General features: G+C 41.1%; 1 protein-coding gene across 4 annotated transcripts in view; it reads left to right on the top strand.

Moving 5' to 3' along the window:
- Positions 1-4,653: 4,653 nt before the first annotated feature.
- Positions 4,654-22,336, top strand: part of Greb1l (GREB1 like retinoic acid receptor coactivator) — a 254,743-nt gene continuing 237,060 nt past the window's right edge. Inside the window, exon 1 of one of the 4 annotated variants that reach the window (XM_075969307.1) lies at positions 4,654-4,793. The gene's annotated coding sequence lies outside the window, so the exon portion shown is untranslated. The remainder of the gene's footprint in view (positions 4,794-22,336) is intronic. The other 3 variants (XM_075969306.1, XM_075969308.1, XM_075969304.1) reach the window with 3 other exon arrangements.

Raw genomic sequence — 22,336 nt, 5'->3', positions numbered from 1 at the left:
CATTTTACTTTTAAATTTACTTCTCAATACATAAACATTTCCCTCTCTCACTTTTTGTAGTGCTACATTCTGGGAAAACACTCCAACACCGACCCACATTCTCTCTTCATTTCTTTCTGAAGATTTGTCTTGTGTGTTTGCCAGCATGTGTGTCTGTGCACCGTGTGCATGTCTGGTGCCCAAAGAGGGCAGAAAACCTAGAACTGGAGTTACAGATGATTGTGAAATACCATGTGGATGCTGGGATTGAATCTAACAAGTTCTCTTAACCACTGAGCCAGCTCTCTAACCCCTGTCTCTCCATTTTCTTTTTTGAGATAGATAAGCCTTTTTGTTTGTTTGTTTGGTTTTTTGTTTTTTGAGACCGGATTTGTCAGTAGCTACGGAGCCAGTCCTGGAACTGTAGACCAGGCTGACCTCGACCTCATAGAGATCCACCTGCCTCCGCCTCCCGAGTGCTGGGATTAAAGGTATGCACCACCATGGCCCAGCAAGATAGATATCTTACTATGTTGACCAGACTGGCCTGGATTGCCACATATCTCTTATTTGTCTCACACTTGTGAGCTTCCTGCCTCAACTTCCCTGTTATTATTGGGTAGCTGGTGGTCCTTGCAGAAAACAAAACTCGGGCTATAAATGGTACCCAACATGGGATGCCATATATGGGAAGATTTTTCTGTCCTGCCTGCCTGCTCCCAAGTAACCACGTGGAAAGAGACTTCTTATTAATTATGAAAGTTCGGCCAATAGCTTAGGCTTGTTTCTAACTACCTCATTACTTAACCCATTTCTATTAGTTTACTTTCTGCCTTGTGGCTTTATCACCTCATCTCCATAGTGCCCATCTTGCTTGCTCTGCATCTCATGGTGTCTCCACCCTTCTTCTTCTTCCCAGCATCCTCTGTGCCTAGAAATCCTGCCTAGCTATTGGCCATTCAACCTTTTATTAAACCAGTCAGAGTGGCATACCTTTACACAGTGTATCGAATATCTTGCAACAGGTATGCATCAGCACTCCTAGCCGCCATTTGTCTGTTTCTTAGTTCCCAGGGACAGCCTGGTATTCAGATTCCTCCATTTTCATGACAACCTGCCCTCGATACTATTCAATTTCACTAAAGAACATAGAAGTCTTAAAAAAAAAAACAAAGGTTTTTCTTGATTCTTGCTTTAACTTTTTCTTTCAAATGACTAGTGTTATTTTTTTTTTTTGTCTACTCATATTTGTGACTAGGGGTCTAGACTACCAAGCATTGCTAGTTGGCAACACATCTGGAATTAGACAGATCACTATTCAGTTCTCCATGGCGGTGTTAACTGCTGAAAACAATGGTATTAGCTTAGAAGGTGGATTTGTTTTCTTGCAACAAATAAACTTTGTGTAGAAACTTGTGTCTTTCTCAGAGGAGACTGACTGTTATGAGGGTGAGCAGGGATGGGGAGTCAGCAAGCTTGAGTCAGGTGAAGTGAGACGGGAGAAGAATGAAGCAAAGAAATAAGTTTAGGATGTAGTGGGATTTCATTTGTATTTTAATAAATGAAGCTTGCCTGAAGAACAGAACGCAAAACAGCCACACTGGTCAATTGTGTTTGAAATTTTGCCAGTTAGCAAACTTTGGGTCTGACTGACGAAAAGCACACGTATCTCCATGGAAGATCAGCTTTCAGAGAAATCAAGAAAATTGTAAAAGACGCCTGAAGCCTCCAATCCTGCATCAATAACGGGCTGTGAAAACTTTGGCGTCTCCCAAGACTGCTTGCTTTCTAATGCCGACCTCTGGGTGACCACAGAGGGTAAGGAACGAGGAAGGATAGTCCAGAAGGTGGTGCTAAGGACCAAATTAACTAACGCAAAGGCGGGCTTCTCCTGGGAGCAAGACCAGGTTGTCATCCCAGAACTTGCCCTGTGGTGAAGCAAAGGGTTTTTACAGCAAACATTTGTAAATGTCCTATCATTTCTGTGGACTCTCCTGAAGCATAAGACATTTGGAAATCATTAGGAAGTAGATGAGAGAGTGGAAGAATTCAAAGACAATGACAGAAGAAATGTTTCGTGGAGTTCTAGGAGCTAATGCTTCATCTCGGGCAGCCACTCCCTGAAGCATGGACTATTTTATTAACAGGGATGCTGAGAGAGTCAAGTAATCCGACCTAATAGTAGCACTTTTATTACTAACTTTTTGGTTTTTGAGACAGGGTTTCTTTGTGTAACTGTTCTGGCTGTCTGGCCGGCCTCATACTCATAGAGATCTACCTGCCTTTGCCTCCCAAGAGCAAAGCAATTAAAGGCGTGCACCACCACGTTTTTTGTTTGTTTGTTTTTATTTTTTGTTTTTGGATACAGGATCTCTCTATGTAGCCCTGACTGTTCTGGAACTAGCTCTTTAGACCATATTGGCCTCGAACTCATAGAAATCCACCTGCTTCTGCCTCCTGAGTGTTGGAATTAAAGGCATACTCCACCACTGGCTGGTTTTATCATTAACTTTTAACCTTGTTTAATGATTTGTTTAAACTTGTTTAAACTTCATCTTGTTTAATGATGAAGCCCACCTAGTACTATCAGTGGGTTAAGCCAGCTGATTTTCAGTAGGAGTTCAATAAATATTTGTTGAACTATGGAAGAGTGAATACCAGAATCCTGTATCAGACGAAGGTCCTTGAACTGTGACATTCTTGTAGAGTCTAGGGTGACTAAACTGAGTGGAGTGTGCGTTGTGGTTGCACTTTCAGATCGTGTGTTAATGGACGGTGTTCCTCTCCCTCAATTCCACAGGCTTTGTAAAGGCTCAAAAGGACCGACTTTCCCAAAGTTTTCCCTTTGCTTTGACTATTTCTTGTTACTTTTTGTTGTTGAGACAGGCAACTTGCTATGCAGCCAGATCAGTCTGAAGCTCATTATGTAGCTCAGGCTTGCCTGAAACTTACAGTCTTGATTCAGCCTCCTGAGTGCTTGAATTCTAGACATGTACAACTGAAGGTGGTTTTTTTTTTCTGTTTAACTTTGTATGAACATAACTTGGTCTCTCATGATCCTGCGTTTCCCACACGTGTGATCGGGTTTTTTTTATGTAATAAATTAAACTGCCAACCATTTGCACCTTCTACGTTGTGGTTATTTAGGAACACTGATTTTATTTAAGTCTTTAAAATGTACAAGACAATCTGAGCTGCAAACACATCTCTTCCTTCACTATTCATACTGACCCATGCTTTGAGTTGTCCCTGGTTCTCTGGCAATTCCTTATGCCACAAGAAGAGGAAAAAAGAGAAAATTATTTTGGCTTGAGAGGAAAGTTTAAAAAGCAAGACAAATGTGTTTAGAAATTATGCTGGTTTAGTAAAGTGGTGGTAGTAGGTTCACCTTCAGTACCACGCTGTCAGCCCTGAGATCATACATGGAGGCAACATTATACAGACTGAGGAAGTTTTAGTTATGTGTTTAGTACTAGTACTCACGTGTCTATGCAACAGCAGTTAAAAAGAGGGCATGAATTTGGGATAGAGAAAGTGTGTGCAAGAAAAGAAAAGAAAGGAGTGGGAGATTTAATTAAAAAAAATAACAAACCATTAAAAAGTAAGAGTTCTGACTTATAGATCATATGTGATACAGTTTAACATTGTCTTTCAACTATGATTGAGAATGATACCACAATGCTTGGCAACAATATCAACATACCTGCTGGCGGCTTATAGGGGATGCAGTCTCAAAGGCATGAAAATGGCTCAATCAACTTTTCTGTGTTTTGATGCTTCAACTCATCCAGGATGAAGCTGCTTTTACTGGAAGGTGTAGTCATGATGTCTCCTGCAACAGTTTCAAAAGTTCAAGAAAATGAGAGTCAGCTTTGAATACAAGAGGCCATGAACTGTGAAAATTGGAGCGACATCTGTCACTAATCGGCCACAGAATCCCTCCAGAATTTTTGTCCTTGTAGTAACCTTTAAGGACCAGGGCCCGCTGGAAGTGGCTGCCCTCAGTGGAACTTCCCTGTGGTCTTTGTAGGAGGTTTTGCAGGAGCAGGGCAAGCCTGAAGGTCTGGGAACCACAGCAGGAGAGTGGGGGCCAGTGTCTTGGAACTCCAGGGATTGCTCATCAGAGAGGTACAGACATATGTTCTGGCTTGGAACCCACTTGGAGTGAGTTTGGTTTTGTCTGTGTCCCGTTATCCACCTCATGCAAAAGGACAAGGTTTTTTGACCAATCACTGCCCATGCAAAGGGGCTTTAATCGTTATCTAGTGACAAAGAAGTCACACAGTGACTTGAAAGCACTCTGAATGAACTAGGATCCAGAAAAAAAAAAAAAAAAAAAACAACTGTGCTTCTTGATCACACTCTTCAGCAGCACTAGGGGGCAATCCTTCCTCCCAGAAGACCCCCAGCTCGTTACCTCCTTACCCAGAGTGGCCACACACACCAAATTTGCGCTAAAGTTTGCAAACCCAGGCATGAAGACTGCGCGAAGGACTCCACAGCACACGTGGGAGCGCATTTGGCACCGTGCACTTCCTACCCTCTAGGGCCCCGAAGGCTCGGAGGCCCAAAAGGACACCGGGTGCTCAGGCCAGGAGGGTCCAGTGAGGAGGAGGGAGAGCGGGAGGGGCAGCACCTGAGGAATCGGCTGTGGCGCCTCGCTCCGCCCCCGGGAACTGAGCGCGTAGCCCGTGGCCTGTGGCAGAGACGCCAGCCACCGGTGGCGCTAGCACCTCGGAGCAGAGCGCAGCGCGGAGCCGCCCGGGGCTGCAGAGACCACCCGGGCCCTCTGCCCTTGCTCCCGTCGGGGCCAGGTGAGCTGCTGCCCGGACTCGGGGGTACTGGGAGGCGAGGGCACTCGGTGGTGACCAAGGCCTGTCCTCTGGCGGGCTGGACACCTTGCAGGCTCAGGGCAGCGTCGCCTGGACTTTCTTCTGACGACCTAGGAGGCGGCGCGGGAGTGTGGAGTGAGTCGTGCGGCCGGGCAGGCGCCTGTGCCAGCAGGAAACCCTATCCCGGTCCCTGTCCCCGGCTGCCTAGCTTCGCCGCCCGCGGTCACAGGCCTGTCACCCCGGCTCCGCTGCTGCCTTTGTGGCGGGAGGGAGGTGGCCGGTGAGCTGCGGGGCAAGGGAGGCTGCGGCGAGGGGGTGCGTCCCGGCCGCTCCCCGAGCACGAGGGGACGGCTAGCGGGTCCCCGAGCACTGGGCGGACGGCTTGTAGCAAGCCGGGGAGGTGTCCGCGCAGAGGATGGGTAGAGTTGGGCTTGGGAAAGTTGAGAGTGGTCAGACGTGGTCAGGCGTTTGCTGGGGTCCACGCCAAATGTCACTTTGTCACACGTGCGTCTTCCGGTCATCATTTTCATTTCTCTACGAGCTTCTTCCGAACTGCTCTTATTCTGAATGAGACACAAAGGGTTGCGTTGACAGCTGACCGTGAAAATAGACAGCAAGGTGAGGTGTACCCTGATCAGGCAGGGTGAAGGTGGGCGGTGTGTTAAATCGGTGGATTCCTGGAGTCCTCCTGCGTTTCATTAAAAGGAGATTATCTGTATAGGTTCACCGCTTGAGTTTCTCATTGAAGCCAAGCCCAGGAAACGTGCAGGATAGGGCTCTGTGCCGGAAGGCTGCTTCGACAACTGAGTCGTATTCCTCTCTTTTCTAGAAACCCTATCCCAGAACCGTGTTCCTGGCTAAAATAAAAAACAAATTTTCATTTCTACTTTTGAAACCGTGAGATTCTCCATCCCGCCTCCCTTAAGAAATCCTCCTCAAGTCCTGTTTGAAAAGAGCCTTTGCAATTTGAGGCAGTTCAAAAGAGGTTGACTGAATTTCTCACTTAAAAACCGCTCGCTCCTCTGTCGTGTTCTGGTAAAGCATGAAATTCTGCTTTAGTTTAGTCATTGCTGTGATTATTTTTTCCTTTCTGAAAACTTTGGTGAAAATGCAATATGGAAAACTCACTAAAAAGAGAAAACTTAAAAATAATATACTCGCTGAAATAATAATAAAGTTACGTGCATATAAGTATGAATTTTAAAAGGAAATGTAAACTTTAATAAATACTGAGAACTAAATAGAAATTAGGAAACAATTTCAAGTAACATCAAAGAGTATACAGTGGAAATTAAACTCTTCCTTCCATAACTTCTCTATGAGGTAGAGTTTGCCAATTTATATGTATAAATTTCTGTTAAAATGAAAATGTTATGGAAATAGAGGAGGAGAGAAATGGAATATAAGATTGCTCACATCTAGATGGCTATGCATATTAATGATAACAATTACCAATTAGAGGTCCTCTTGTGTTGACATAAAGTCTTATCTGGTGGTGGATACTTATTACCTTGACAATCGGTTAGAAAGCTAAGTCTTGGAAGGAGTGTAAGTGCAAAAAGCAGGGCACCTTTTCTTCATGCTGGCTTTGTGACCTTTATCTCTCTCCACCTTGAACCTCTAGGAAGCAGAGCAAACAGAAGTTACTTTGTTCACCACAATTTTTTTCTCTGAAAACACCAAGTAAACTTTTGTGTTCTCCCATTGACATAACATAAATAACAACATTTAAAGGGTGAGATACAGCTGAGAAATAGGGTGCTTGGTCTGAGTCCTTAGGCTGGGTCTCCTCACACCACACACAGTTACATACACACTCTAAAGACAGATGTCACCAGGGATATGGAGGACAAGTTTAAGATTTCTTTACCTCAGATAGGCCATACTTTCTTTGGGAAGGCTTTCCTGCTCCTGTCCCCTTAGTTAAATAAAGAAACTGCTACGTGGTTTTTCCAGGGTCCTTCTGACTCTTCAGTTCTACCGTCCAAGTCTATTGTCTGAAGTTCTAAGTTCTGTTGGCTCCTAAGCTCTATTAAAGGAGTCAAGGTGCTCTGAGCCTAGCTAAGAATAGCCCGTTGGACTGTAGATAACGAAACAGTGGAATGATAAGGATTTTCTGGAGGTAGACTCAGAAAGGAGAGCTAGAGATGCTTGAAGTGGGTTTCTGGAACGTCTGCTGTTGCTGTTGGTGGATGCTGACTCTGGGGCTGAGTGGACTTTGCATGTCACCTTGGAGAGAGATTTCTCTTCACAATTCTTGGTGCTATTTTAAGGAAAACCACTCTTCTAAGATAGTTACTTTTCTTTTTGCTAAAGTGGAAGCCCATTTACCTCAAAGAGTCTTGACAATTTAATTAGCAACTCTCAAGAATATTTACACTACAGATACTCCTTACAGCTATGATATTTTGTTACTATGTAAGTATACACTCATATTCTTAGCAGGAAAAATTTCTGATCACCATGAAAGACCTTAGTTAGATTTAAAATATATACTGCAGGTAGTAATTGCCAAAATCGTTGCTATTAAGATGAAGGTCTATTCTACAAATGAATTACAGCAAAATCTTTAAAATCTTAAAAGTGCTTGATTGGTGTGCTAAAATTATAAATTAGAAGAATATGTTTGTAAAGACAGTTAAACAACCTTGATTTACTAACAAAACTCCCCCATAACTTAAGTAACAAGAACAAAATTATTCTAAAATGGCAGTAGCCATCTCAGTTTCTTCCAAGTCTTGATGTGTACACAGATCTTTTTATAGATGACTTATGTTACGGATAAATTTTAATCTGGATTTTTATAAACATTTAAAAACAGTTTCATTATTTATAATAATTTTGTAAATTTTTATGCAACACATGCCCCATAATTAATGTTCTCTTTGGAGACTTTAAAGTAATTAAAAAATATGAGCATCCTTATGAATGTAAACACTCTCCCTCTTTCCCTCTCAGTCTTTCCTACCTTTACCTCTCTTTTTTTCCCTTCTCAACACACTTAGGATTTTTTTCAGTGTGGTTGTAAATGGGTGGATTCAAAGTTAGAAATTCTGGGTTCAAACCTAGCTATCACATATAATGGGAATTCTGATCAAGTAGCTTATTTTCTAGTCATTTAGCTTTCTAATCTATAAAACGGGTTATAATGGTAGTTCTCTAAAAGGTTAAAATAAAAAAAGAAGTAACACATGAAAATGCCTGTGAATGTTCCCCCTTTTATTGATAAAGTTTCAAATTTCTGATGATTTGTAGCAATTAAATTATTAGCGTTTGGTCAGAGTAAAGTTGCACCACTTCCCTTGATTTGTTCCTTTGGTCTTGCGCATGGGAGAATAGTTTCCCTTTACAGTATTTCTGTAGTTTTCTAAATGGAGTTATGGAAGCATCAGTGCCTCCATGGTTTGCACTGATTATATGATGAATGTATAGAAGCCAGTTACATCTGTGAAGAGTGCTTAAGTCTTTCAAGATAGCCTTTTTCAGATCAATTATAGGTTGCTTTTTTCTGTTTTCATCCTATGCTTACCAACTATTATGGGTTTAATCTTGGGAAAGTTGCTATTAAACTTAATGTCTAATATTATATATATATATATATATATATATATATATATAATTAAAGTGAAAAAACCAGTACCCTACTTTTCTTTGAAGGGTTGTTTTATAAGAAGTGAAATTTTGATCACAATTTATGGTCTTTTTTCTTTCAATTAGAAATACTTCTAAAAAATCAGACCAAAAAAATGTACAACCTAATTGGGTTATCTTTAGGCAAGAGACAGACTAGAGTTCTTATGTAGCCAAGGTAGCTCTTGTAAGTTCTGGAGCGCCCGCAGCCCCCACACGCTGCTCTCTGTGCCCTGAGCTCCAGGAGGGTTCTATTGTGCACTCTTCCTTTTCCCTCACTCCTACGAGTCCAGATGTGAGGTTGCATAATGACTTCAACTCAGCTCCGTGTTTGCCCCGCCATACACTCTCAGAGCATGGTTTCTGTCCTGTCTATACATGGCAAAGCAGAGAGAGAACGCAGTGTCTTTTCCTTGTACTTTGTCTGTGTTCAGTAGTCCCTCCAGCAGACGCAATGTGTGCTGCAGGGAATCATGTCTTGGACACGGTCTGTTTTTATGGTACCAGTTTGGAAGCAGAACTACTGCCTGTGTTGATGTGTTTCTGTTTAGAAGGTTAGGATACTTTTTTGTTTTGATTCTTCTAACCTCTTGTGTGAGGGAATTTCTTGGTTTTTGTTCTGGAAAGTGGGGTTAACAATTACTGCTTTAGTTACTGACTTTTTGCATAGGATTTCTGTAAAGACATGAGAAAATAAATGTGGACTTGATTTTAGGGAAAAAAAAGGCCCACACATCAGTACTAGGTTGTCAAAATTATATACCATTACAACCCTTTTAGGAATGTATAACACTCCTTGTAGGCTTTGAGAAAACCTGAGCTACTGAGTGAGCCCGGAGTTAGGTGTGGAGTCTAACGGTGCACCCTGAGCTACTGAGTGAGCCCGGAGTTAGGTGCGGAGTCTAACGGTGCACCCTGAGCTACTGAGTGAGCCTGGAGTTAGGTGCGGAGTCCACTGGTGCAACCTGAACCACTGAGTAGAAGCTCTGGGAAGCAAAGTTACCAATCTGCCTTTTAACAATCCATATAATGCTGGGTGACTATTCTAGGGAGAAAGGAACTTCAACACTCATAAAAAGTGTTCTATGAGCTAAATATTAGTTGTAAACTGATCTGAAAACATCATAAAATCATTTTGCATGCTAAACACAGGATGAAAGGTAGCTATTGCTATTAGCTCCTATTTGTCATTTAATCTCTTAAAACCTCATTCAGACAGGAATTACAAACTAGACGCCTGATGGGCCAGACACTAAAGTGTGGGGTGGCAGAACATCTGTAAAATAGTCACCCCTATTATTGCTGCAGTGATGAACTTACTTGTTAAGAAAAGTCTGAAGGTGGCAGAGCCTCGAAAGCTCCTCTACCTGTTGCTATTTAGGAATGTGGGCGCTGTGGCTACACCATTCGACAGTCCAGATAAAGTGCAAAGTTCACATTCTTAAGTTAACTTAAATATTTTTGATGACAAAAAGTTGGCTGAACAAACCAGTCTGGAATCTAGATCACTTCTAGCCTGGGTCAAGCGATATTTGTAACCAGTTGCTCATGGTGACAGAAGAAATCTGCTGTTGGTTACTTGATAATGGAAAAGCATAATGAGATTACAGGCATTTTCCAGTGTTCAAATAATAAAACTTCAATAAATTAAAGTCTGGTGTTGCCAATTAGGTAAAGAATTAGCTATTATGTTCTACTAAGATTGAAGGCAAAAATTCAGGTTTTTCTGGAGAGCAATTATAAGCCTTTATCAAACTGCCTACTATAAGACAGTAACCCCAGGCCATAGGTAGCCATTTAAACATAAATTAACACCTTCAAGCAGAGACTCCATTTCTCAACTCTGCTGCTCACATTTTAAGTGCTGGAGAGCTACACGTGGTTACTGACCACTGCTGGGGCATATAAATAAGACCAAGTCCTGTGCAGAAGTCAGTTCTGTTGGAGGGCACTCAATTCTTCAGGAATTTCCCCCGAGGAGTTTGTTGGAAAGAAATAATTAAGCCTGATGTGGTGGTGCACAGCTGTAATCCGAGCACCGAGGAGCCTGAGGCAGGAGGATCTGGAACTGGGCCAGCCTGAGCTAGGCAGCAAGACTGCATTTCAAAGAAAATGCAAAATATAACATCAAATATTAATCCGAGTAAAAATTTAGGGCTGGAGAGATGGTCCAGTGGGTCATCTTACTGCCAAGCCGGATGACCTAGTTCTGTTACCAGAACCCTCATGGAGGGAGGAGTGAACCAACTCTGGCAAGTTGTCCCCTGACCTCTACACACAAACCGTGGCACCCACAGGTGTGTGCTGTGCACATAAAGTATATAAATAAATATACAAAGTAGAGTATTAAGTTTAGAAAATCAGCCTACATGATCTCAGAGAACCTAGACAACAACATACATGGTTCTAATCTACATGGGAAGTAGAAAAAGACAAGATCTCCTGAGTAATTGAGAGCATGGGAGAAGGTAGAAGGGGAAAGGAAGGGAGGGGAGCAAAGAAAACTATATAGCTCAATAAAATCAATTTAAAAAATAAAAAAGGGGGGAGTTATTGCCTCAAAAAACGAAACAAAAAAATAAAATTTATTTTTCCAGTAAAAAACAGTTTAGAAAGAATGTAAACACAAGCTTAAAGTGAAAAAAAAAAACCAGTCGGCAGTAAATATTTGGGAAAGTAGTGTTAAATATATTAAGTGAAAATATCTCTAATAGAATCCTTTTGCTTATTTAGGTAGATAGCTTAGGTACAAAAGATTATGAAGCCAATTCTTCTGAAAACACACACAGCCTTTCTCTGTGGGTTCTTGTTAGAGATGCACTTCCTGCCGGGTGGTGGTGGGGCACACCTCTAATCCCAGCGCTCGGGAGGGAGAGGCAGGCAGGTCTCTGTGAGTTTGAGGCCTGCCTGGTCTACACAGTGAGTTCCAGGACAGCCAAGGTTGTTACGCAAAGAAACCGTGTCTTGATAAATCAAAGGAAAAAGAGAAAAAGAAGTCCACATCCCAGCCTCCCTCGCTCCTCCCTGTGGTCTGTTGAATGAAACTCTAGCACGGACCAGGAATCTGTGAACTGATAACTCTGCCGCTATCTGTGCATCCCTCAAGCCGCATCTGTGTTATTGTGACGGAGTTACAACTCCTGAGCTTTGTCTCGACCCTGTTCTCACTGTGGGGATACACTGTGAGGTTCAGTGGCTCTCCACATTTGCTGGATGAGCAACATGCTTAACCAGGGAAACGGAGTGAAGCATTTGCCTCATAGAGTGACTCCTTTAGATGGTGAAGTGCTGGAGAGGGACATGGAAGAGTGGAAAGGGAGCCTGGGCTTGCATCACTGAGAAGCCACACCTGAGTGGCCACCCCTTGGGAGTTTGCAGATTGGGTTGGAGAGGCAGATTTATTTCAACTCCCGGTCTTCTCTGCTGTGCATACTCTGTAAATTTTTTGGAAGGAAGTTAAACCGTGTTTCAGGATCAACGCCTGTCGTATTTGCTTGTGACACGCAGCCCTGCCTTACTGAGTAAGTGTTTCGGAGGTGGAGCCTCCGAGTGTGTCTCGTACCCAAGAGCTTTTTATGGATATCAAAGTCTTAAAATTATCCTTCAACATAACACCCTACGGACCTCGTTTAGCAGCACGGATAATGGGAAGTTGCCACGGCTGCAGGCTACAGTGTGAAGAGCAGAGTGCCTGGTGCATTATTTCTTCTATCTACCGCACTGTTTTCACCGAGTTTATTCACTACATCCTTATAGTGTATTTAGGGGACTGAAAAACTATCCTCTTTGATTATAATTGGCATCGGAGAGCAAAGGAAATGTCTCTTTTGACATGCCTCCACCCCTCCAAGTCTGTTCCCTTTTGTTTTAGTTTAAATTTTTATTTGATTTGTTATCTTTGAATGTGTGAAGAGTGCATGCCTTCCACAGCATGGGCGTGGAGGCGGAGGCTACCTTAGAAGATCCTTCGTCTTTCAGGTATTGCTCTCAGGTCCTCGGGCTGATGGTTTACACGGCCAACCCTTTATTTACTAAGCTATCTCGCCAGTGCCGTCCGCATGCCCACCCCACCTTTTAAAGATGAACTTCAGCCTCCCTCCCTCCTTCCTAGAGAGGTATTGGCTCCCTTGGAGCTGGACTTAGAGGCAGTTGTGAGCTGCCTGATGTGGGTGTTGGGAACTGAATTCGGGTCCTCTGCAAGAGTGTTATATTCTCTTAACCTCTGACATCTTTCCTCGGTCCTTAAAACGTTAGTAATACTTTCAGGACTTTTTGCAAATAATATAACTGCTTATAGAATCACAATTTGAAACAGTCAGTAAATGTGAAAAATGCTTAGCTCCGTTTGTTTGGAAATTCAGTAACAAATCATAATAAGCTATACCACTTGATGATTTTAATATACATTAAAATGTTAAAAATATCAGTAAAAAACAAAATGTCAGTTTCCTCACTGAAAAACTTAGGCAGATACTTTATTCTAAAATTTATATTAAAACTATGAAACAAAATTTTTCCCAGTTTTCTGTTTGCTGAGAGAAGATGAGAGTAATTGAGTTTTATTCTCTTTTTTATTCTTTCTTGTTTGTTTGTTTTTTGAGACAGGGTTTCTCTGTGTAGCCTTGGTTGTCCTGGAACTCACTCTGTAGACCAGACTGGCCTTGAACTCCATCTGCCTCTGCCTCCCAAGTGCTGGGATTAAAGGTGTGTGCCACCACTGCTCAACTGAATTTATTCTCTTTTTTGCTTGGGCCAAAAATTAAAAGGCAAGACCAAAGTTTAGAAAATGATTCTTGTTAGAATCACCAGTGCTGAGGTTTGAAGTAAGAGCCTCACTTATGCCAGGCAGGTACTCTACCACCGAAGTACTCTTCCGAAATTATATTTTTGTTTGCATTTTTAGTAGTTCTTTGAGAGTGTTGTACAATGTATTTGATCTTATTTACCCCCTCCCTTGAAGATTAAAAGGTGATATAAATGTTGGGGCACTCTGTGCTTGAGACGGTTCTCTCCTATTTCTGAACGGAATGTTAGTGCATGTCACAAGCTAGAGACAGCACCGCTATGGGGTTTCTGTAGTGTTTCCAGCTCACCCGGCTTGTTCAGCTTGCTTTTCTGTTTTATCCTGTATGTTCCCTGTGTCTTCTCAGGGCCAAAATTATAGCTAATGTCCAAAACAGTGTAGAACAACCACACTACAAGATTTTCCAAAAACATTTGGAGAAATTATGTTTTATTATGTTTAAATTTTAAATAGAATTCTTTTAAAAAATTTTAAAAGTAGTTTGTTTATGAATATTTTGCCTCAGTGTATGTATATGTGTAGTAATAGGGAGCGGCGGCGGGGCTGCGTCCCCAAAACCCCAGCCGCCTGCCCGGCTAGCTTATGCCCCGAAATAATTACACGGACAATGTATTCATTTAATCACTGCTTGGCCCTTAGCTCTAGCCCTTACTGGCTAATTCTGATATCCCAATCAACCGATCTCTAACAATCTGTGAGCACCGGTCTTACCGGGAAGATTCTAGCCTAAGTCCATCCTGGGTCGGAGCTTCATAGCGTGTGTCTTCCCTGGAGCAGGTAGCATGGCGTCTCTCTGAAGGCGTCTGCTCTGGAGAGGAGAGCTGTCGAGTCTAACCTCACTTCCTCTTCCTCCCGGCATTCTGTTCTGTTTACTCCTCCCACCTATCTCCTAACCAATGAGAGCCAAGCAGCTTCTTTTATTTTAACCAATGACCTTCCTCCATCATATATGTAACATGTACATGCCTAGTTCTGAAAAAGAAGAAGGTATCAAATCTCCTGCAATTGGAGCCACAGGTGGTTGTGGAATCCCACCCAGGTCTTCTACAAGAGCAGCCTGTCTTTAAACCACCAGGTCATCTCTCCATTTTCTTTTCTTTTCTTTTTTTTCGTTTGGTTTTTCTATATAGGGTTTCTCTTTGTAGCCCTGGCTGTCCTGGAACTCACTCTGTAGGTCAGTCTGGGCTCAACCTCAAGAGATCCGCCTGCCTCTGGAAGCTGGGATTACAGGCGTGTACCACCACTACTACTGCCTTGCCTGTACACAATTGTAAAATCAGATATTCTAAATGGTTGATACCTCTGTAGAGTTTTGAGCATCTGAGCTGGTGCCTCAGAGCAGGATTTGCTTAGGAATAGCGTAACACATAGAACAGTTGTGTGCCTGTCATTTCAGGGCATGGGTGTGGGCAGAGGGAGGGAGAAGAGAATATTTGTATATGCGCAAAACACAGGTTTTGAAAAATAGCCAGAAAGGACTTTGTGACTCCTCTGCTCTTCCCTGCTTAGTATTCGCATAGAATTTAGTGATTTTCAGCAAGCTTTCATAGTTACGGTTTGGTTAATGAGAACCAATGGCCAGTGTGTCACTCATTGCACACACATTGTTTATAACCTGTGAAACGGGCTGACTTATTTTGATTTTTAAAATTACAAAAAAAAGAAGCTCAAGAAGACACACTGTTTCCCAAGTCCCTTGGTGGTGAGTATTAGTCTGCAGACAGACAGAGGCTGTTTGATTTCAGAGCCAGCTTTCTTTCCTTGAGTCATCCTCTTGGCATTTTGTGACTATTGGATTCTAAAACCTGAATGTCAGTAACTATGCCTTACAATGTTTTGCTGTGTCCAGGAAGACAAGGTGGGGTAGATGTGAGACCTGGGGGCAAATCTGTGATGTGGTTGTGGAGTAGGGACCAAACCTGGTTCACTCACCAAGCTTGAACAAGGCCCCCAAGCTGCAGATATATGCCTCTTTCCCTTTCTCTCTAGCTACAGCTCTTGGAACAAATACATAGTTAGCCCTCAATACATATTTTTTAATGAGCGAATAAACACCACCTGTTGAGAACTACTGTGTATCTTCCCGGCCAGAACCAAACTTCATTCAGACCTAAGCCATTGTCCACGGAACTCTGTAGGGAAAGGAGGGATGGTAGATGGACAGCAAAATCTTGTCACCTTCTCCAGAATATCAGGCCAAGGCGCATGCCTTTTGAAAGACATCTTTTGAATAAAGGTTGGTAGTAAGGAAAATAAATCCAAAGCAATTCTGTGGATGAGATTGAAGGGAGATTAATTTTATTTCTCTCTTTTTTAAAGTTTGCAAAATTATTTATATAATTATTATACATATTTAATATATCCTCAAGCTTATCTGCTTTAAGTAATATAGACTTTAAGCTTATCAGCAAATATCTATTTTTAAAAAATAATAATTGAAAGCCAGGTGGTGGTGATGCATTCCTTTAATCTCAGTACTCAGGAGGCAGAGGCAGGCCTCTGAGTTCAAGGCTTGCCTGGTCGACATAGTGAGTTTCAGGACAGCCAGGGCTACACCGAGAGACCCTGTCTCAAAAACAAAAATAAAAAACTTGAAGCCATGTGTTTCTAGGATAATACCACATAGTGAAGTAGAACCAAGGAAGGGAGAGTTTCAGACAGAAATGCTTGTAAAATGTGACTATATATATAATGTGACTATACATATATACATTGTATATATAATTACATATATAGTCACATGCTATGTAAAATCTATATATAGTCAATATATAGTTTCCATATATTGTCAATATATATATTAAACCAGTGCTGCAATTCATATTGCTAATTGGATTTTAATTGACAAAACTTCCTAAATTAAATCATTGTGGGCTTGTTTCAAATATCCTTTCTAGTAGATTATCTGAGTCCGTATGTAACTGAAGTTAATATATTATAGACACCATAATTCTGTCTTAGATTAAAGGCTGTGTATAGTGTGTACTGATTTTTTAAGCCAACAATAATTATAATATCAACTAATTGTCTCTTAGCTTTCATTTGAGTATGAAGTACTCACTGTCCCAGGCAACAGCCCTCTACGCAATCAGGAAGTGAGTCTAGTCGCCGGCAGAGCAGGAAGTGAAGAGAGAGAGAGAAGAGAGAAATGACCGCTTTTTTAAAGGGAGAGAGACCACGCCCCAATGGGCTGGTATCTCAGCAGCTATAGGTTGGAGGAGCGGAAGGACCTCCTGCAACACCTCCCCCTTTTGTTTAAATAAGAGAGTTCTAAACCTACTATGAAATTATATACAATAAGTACAAATATCCTATTCTAACTAGCTTAGGTCTTGTATAATAAATAACTTGGCCAAGTCATGAGAGAAAGTAACTACATTTATATAGTCTTCAACCCCATCAAAGATCTGAGAAGGGAAATAATGTTACCTGGGTAATTAGGAAGTTCAGTAAAACAACTTCCAAAACATGCAACAAATCACCGAGACAACTAGCTACCTGGGCAATCACCCAAAATCACGTTAGCAGCGTTGAAGCAACCAACTTTGGCTAAGGCCTAACATAACTGACATACCATTTTCAAAGGCAAGCAACTTTTCAAAACTATCTTACCCTGTCTTGGCAGGATATGACAGTCCTGTTTTATCCATTGATGCATGTTCTGTATCTCTGTCAGTGGTTGAGGTATGGGCATTTCTTTGCCCAAAGGCCAGTTCTGCCAAAAAGAAAGGCTCCAGGTGGAGTGTCTTTGGTGCTCAACATTCTCTCGGGAATAGAGCGGTGTTGCCAGGAGCAATTGTGTCTCACTACCACAAAACTCTGAGTTAGATTAAAGGCCATTTTCTATAGCTCTTTGAAGAAGTTGAAGATTATCTATCTATACTGAGTATAATCTCTATATATCTAAAGAACCTGATTAGTCTAATTATAAATGACAAACTTAGATGACTATTAATCTATATAATTCTCAATATCTATCTAATTTAAAGACTAAGAAAATAAACGACTGTGAAACAAATGAGGACAATGACCTCCAAATATAAACAATGTACAAATATACATTGCAGTAGGTAAATATATATCAATACACAAACATTATATAAGTATCTTAATCATAGGTAGAAATGTACACTGCAATATGGTAAATATATACAATATATATTAATACAATATATGTCAATACATAAAAAATGTTTTAAACAGAGGTAGAAACATGCATGCATACAATAGTCAATATAATTTAACTTTGTATCAATATACAAAAATCAATACCAATATATTTGTCTAAAAACAGTAACTCACAATTATAAATCTATTATCCCATCATACCCCCCTTTTTTTTCTTCAAAATGATCCCTGAGCTTATAAAATTCCTCCCCCAACCCTCAATCATATACTAATTATAATCAACCCCTAAATGATGTCCCTAAACCCAAGGGCAAACTTTACTGGGAGAGGGGACGTCGTCCTCTAGAATTACTTCCAGCTGTCATGGGGGCGACGTTCTTTCTGGGGGATCCTGTGAAAGTAAAATGATGGTTAAATTTCAAGATCAATGTCTTTTAAAATTGCAAATAGTCTCTGAGTATTTTGTGCAGGTCTGGCCAAAATGTTGTATAAGATGTGCACCATTTCAGCTAACCAAGTTGGAACTGTCTTGTGCAGCTGGTACCCAAAGCAGGTCTTGTAGTAGCGCTATCAGTATCATGACGTCATATCAACCAGGTGGAGTTGTAGTTATGGGGCCCCATCTTCTTCCTGGAAACTTCAAATGTCACTTCAGGAAAAACTCGTTGTTCATTGTGAAAAACTTAAACATTAATCATATAGACATATATATATATATATATATATATATATATATATATATATATATTCAATGAAAGGCATGATAGATATATTCAATGAAAAGTATGATAGATATGAAGAAAAGCAAAGATGTTTTCTAAACTCATATTTCTTTCTGCTCCATATCATGGCTCTTGACATGAGACAGAAACTCCAGAAACTCTGGGCTTTTCTCTTACTAACAGGCTTGGAATTGGAGAGGGACTGAGCCAGAGTCCAACTTCAAAACCAGCTTTATAAATTTAGAAATATGGCTTAATATTACTTACACAACCCTTTCAGTTTTCTTGATATTTCCTATTATTTTCTCAAATGAATTTATCACTTCCTAAAAAATGATTGTATCTTTATGGTTTTCTGACTGAGCGAGAGGTTGTCATTCAGTGGTGATAATAGAATTCTCCACTGGGCAGGAAATTGTGCTAGACTTACATTAATAAGACTTTATTAGGCTCCTGTGACTGGACTGGGGCTATAAGAGAAAGACAGGCACACACAGAGTAGTTCTTTCCCTGAGAAAATGACTGCCAGCTACAAGATGGTTCTGTAGATTCAGATTTATTTTATATGAAGTATGTTCTTTAAGCCATCACAAATGCAATAAAATTACACCGCATAATATTTGTTCTGTTCCCCAACATCAAAATTATAAAAGAATCTAATTAAAGCTGGAACCTGATGGAGTTTAAATGTCTGTTTCCATTTTTTCTTATTTAAGCCAAAAGATGCTTTAAACTTGTTTCTGAGGGATCAGTTGTGGAATCTGAAGGGGTGGAGGAGACAATGTTCCATTTGTGCCTTATAGATGCTTCAACTATGACATGCATTGTTTGGGAGGGGTAGGAATTGTGTATATAAAAGTACATGTGTATGTGTGCCTGGTGTATGTACACATGTGTAGGTGTGTGCACATATGATGTATATAGGTACATGTGTATGTGTGCCTGGTGTATGTACACATGTGTAGGTGTGTGCACATATGATGTATATAGGTACATGTGTATGTGTGCCTGGTGTATGTACACATGTGTAGGTGTGTGCACATGTGATGTATATAGGTACATGTGTATGTGTGCCTGGTGTATGTACACATGTGTAGGTGTGTGCACATGTGATGCATATAGGTACATGTGTATGTGTGCCTGGTGTATGTACACATGTGTAGGTGTGTGCACATGTGATGTATATAGGTACATGTGTATGTGTGCCTGGTGTATGTACACATGTGTAGGTGTGTGCACATATGATGTATATAGGTACATGTGTAGGTGTGCCTGGTGTATGTACACATGTGTAGGTGTGTGCACATATGATGTATATAGGTACATGTGTATGTGTGCCTGGTGTATGTACACATGTGTAGGTGTGTGCACATGTGATGTATATAGGTACATGTGTATGTGTGCCTGGTGTATGTACACACGTGTATGTGTGTCTGGTGTATGTACACATGTGTATGTGTGCCTGGTGTATGTAAACATGTATAGGTGTGTGCACATATGATGTATATAGGTACATGTATATGTGTGCCTGGTGTATGTACACATGTGTAGGTGTGTGCACATGTGATGTATATAGGTACATGTGTATGTGTGCCTGGTGTATGTACACATGTGTAGGTGTGTGCACATATGATGTATATGTGTATGTGTGCCTGGTGTATGTACACATATGTAGGTGTGTGCACATATGATGTATATAGGTACATGTGTATGTGTGTCTGGTGTATGTACACATGTGTAGGTGTGTGCACATATGATGTATATAGGTACATGTGTATGTGTGTCTGGTGTATGTACACATGTGTAGGTGTGTGCACATATGATGTATATAGGTACATGTGTATGTGTGCCTGGTGTATGTACACATGTGTAGGTGTGTGCACATGTGATGTATATAGGTACATGTGTATGTGTGCCTGGTGTATGTACACATGTGTAGGTGTGTGCACATATGATGTATATAGGTACATGTGTATGTGTGCCTGGTGTATGTACACATGTGTAGGTGTGTGCACATGTGATGTATATAGGTACATGTGTATGTGTGCCTGGTGTATGTACACATGTGTAGGTGTGTGCACATATGATGTATATAGGTACATGTGTATGTGTGCCTGGTGTATGTACACATGTGTAGGTGTGTGCACATGTGATGTATATAGGTACATGTGTATGTGTGCCTGGTGTATGTACACATGTGTAGGTGTGTGCACATATGATGTATATAGGTACATGTGTATGTGTGCCTGGTGTATGTACACATGTGTAGGTGTGTGCACATGTGATGTATATAGGTACATGTGTATGTGTGCCTGGTGTATGTACACATGTGTAGGTGTGTGCACATATGATGTATATAGGTACATGTGTATGTGTGCCTGGTGTATGTACACATGTGTAGGTGTGTGCACATATGATGTATATAGGTACATGTGTATGTGTGCCTGGTGTATGTACACATGTGTAGGTGTGTGCACATATGATGTATATAGGTACATGTGTATGTGTGCCTGGTGTATGTACACATGTGTAGGTGTGTGCACATATGATGTATATAGGTACATGTGTATGTGTGCCTGGTGTATGTACACATGTGTAGGTGTGTGCACATATGATGTATATAGGTACATGTGTATGTGTGCCTGGTGTATGTACACATGTGTAGGTGTGTGCACATGTGATGTATATAGGTACATGTGTATGTGTGCCTGGTGTATGTACACATGTGTAGGTGTGTGCACATATGATGTATATAGGTACATGTGTATGTGTGCCTGGTGTATGTACACATGTGTAGGTGTGTGCACATGTGATGGAGCAGGTTTGGAGGTCAGAAGACAACTTTCAGAAGTGGGTTCCTTTCTTCTACCATGTGGGGCCTAGGAATTGAATTCAGAGTTTAAGGCTCCATCTTAAGGCTCATTCACTTTATCATCCATCCATCCATCCATCCATCCATCCATCCATCCATCCATCCATCCAGACGTCTGTCATCTGTCTGTCTCTGTCTGTCTATCTAGAGGCATGATCTTTCACTGAACCTTGAACTCATCAGTCTTATAGACTGGCTGACTAGTGACCTCCAGGTCAAAGTTGTCTTCTGACCTCCAAACCTGCCTCTGCCTCCCCAGTGCCAGGATTAGGGGTACACACTACAGTGCCTGGCTGTTCTGTGAATGCTGGGGTCTCAACTCAATTCCTTTTACTTTTCACACCGAGTCACCTCTTCAACCCAGAAGGGATGGAGGAGAAGTGGAATATCAGTGTGAACAACATTCAGTTTATATCCTTCTCTTATATTATAGAACAGAAACCAATTTTAATAAATGTGCCCCTGCTGAGATGCCATTTCTGTAGCAAGTTTAAGGCATATGGAATTATCAATTAGAAAGAAAATGAATGAAAGCTCATTTTAGCCTTCAGATAGTAGAACAGTGACTCCATATGTCAGTATTCTAATGATACAAATAGAATATGAGGAAAATAGTGAGCTTTTATAGTTCTTTTAAAAAATTTTCATCTTATGTGCATGGGCATTTTGTCTGCGTTCATGACTGCGAGGATGATGAACCCCCTGGAACTGTAGTTACAGACAGTTGTGAGCTGCCATGCAGGTGCTGGGAATTGAATGGGCTCTCTGGAAGAGCAGCTAGTGCTCCTAAACCACTAAGCCACCTCTCCAGCCCCAGAATATAGTTTTATTTAATTAATTAATTTATTTAGGAGACAAGGTTTGTGTAACAGTCTCAGCTATCCTGGAACTTGCTTTGTAGACCAGATTTGGTCTTAAACTCACAGAGATCCTCCTGCCCCTGCCTTCTGAGTGCTGTGATTAAAGGTGTATGCCACACCTGACCCCAAAATATAATTCTTACAGCATCTTAAAATTATTTATAAAGGGTAGAGGCAGGTGGATCTCAGTTCGAGGCCTGGTTTATGAAGTGAGCTTCAGGACAACCAGGGTAACACAGAGAAACCCTGTCTTGAAAAGCCACTAAAAAAAAAAAAAGAAAAGAAAAGAAAGAAACAAAGAAGAAAGAAAGGAAGAAAGAAAGTAGGAAAGGAAAGAAAAAGATTAGATTAGAGGTTAGTCTACAAGACTTTATCTTATATAGTCATTTTTTATATAGTTTGATTTATTAAAACTTGGGTTTGTACACAGGAAGTCTGAGTTGGGTTTTGTAAGTAGAATTCTCTTTTGGCGTAGATGCTTAGATTTAATTTTTTCTTAATTTGTAAAG

This window comes from Microtus pennsylvanicus, chromosome 4 (genome assembly GCF_037038515.1).
Source record: "Microtus pennsylvanicus isolate mMicPen1 chromosome 4, mMicPen1.hap1, whole genome shotgun sequence".
Taxonomy (NCBI): Eukaryota; Metazoa; Chordata; class Mammalia; order Rodentia; family Cricetidae; genus Microtus; species Microtus pennsylvanicus.
This window is presented reverse-complemented; position numbering and strand designations above follow the sequence as displayed.